Here is an 889-nt window from a genome sequence, read left to right as displayed (position 1 = left end):
AATCGCCTTTTTGAATACCTTCTGTAATGACATGGTGTTAAAAAAATGCATAAATGAAATTAAGTTTCTTTGAGCTGCAGGAAATTCAATTTTAGAAAGAAACTGTCAGACTGCTCTCACCTATCTTTCCAACAAGGATATCAATCATTGCTTCTATCCCACCATCAGTACTGCTTTCCTTACTTCCAGCTGTTTGTGCTGGAATAGTTAGCTGAACCGTGCTGCTTCTGCCTTATTTGTGTTTTATTCTTTAATCTTTGAAAACTCCTGTGGAAACAGAAAACAAAATACTGTGTTGCCCATAATAAACAGTCTTGGAATAAATTTATAATATCATTATATCATATTTATTATATGTATTTATTTACACTTTTTCTATTATAAAACTTAATTGTAATTCTTGCCATGGGTTAATTTTCTAAAGCTAGGAATCTTTATAAAGGAAGGCTGGACACTACAGTATGTTGTCTAATGTTACAGTGCCTAAAAGTCCTTTATAATTTGATGGATTTCTCTAAGACACTATGAAAGCATCCTTTTTTTTTTTTTGTCTTTTTCGTGGCCGGTAAGGGGATCGCAACCCTTGGTGTGGTGTCACCCGCACCACGCTCAGCCAGTGAGCTCACGGGCCATTCCTATATAGGACCCGAACCCGCGGCAGGAGCGTCACTGCGCTCCCAGCACTGCACTCTCCCGAGTGCGCCACGGGGTCGGCCCATGAAAGCATCTTCTAACAATCCAGACATCTTACTTTTGCAATTGAGGTATTTCTTGATATTTGAACTATTGAATATCACTAAATAGTTTTAAATTTAGTATAGAATCTTGATTTTGCCATGCTATATACTCAAAATAATTCATATTTCTTAATTATCAACCTGATTCTATA

Source organism: Galeopterus variegatus, unplaced genomic scaffold (genome assembly GCF_000696425.1).
Source record: "Galeopterus variegatus unplaced genomic scaffold, G_variegatus-3.0.2 Scaffold2635, whole genome shotgun sequence".
NCBI lineage: Eukaryota > Metazoa > Chordata > Mammalia > Dermoptera > Cynocephalidae > Galeopterus > Galeopterus variegatus.
Note: the sequence above shows the minus strand (reverse complement) of the source record.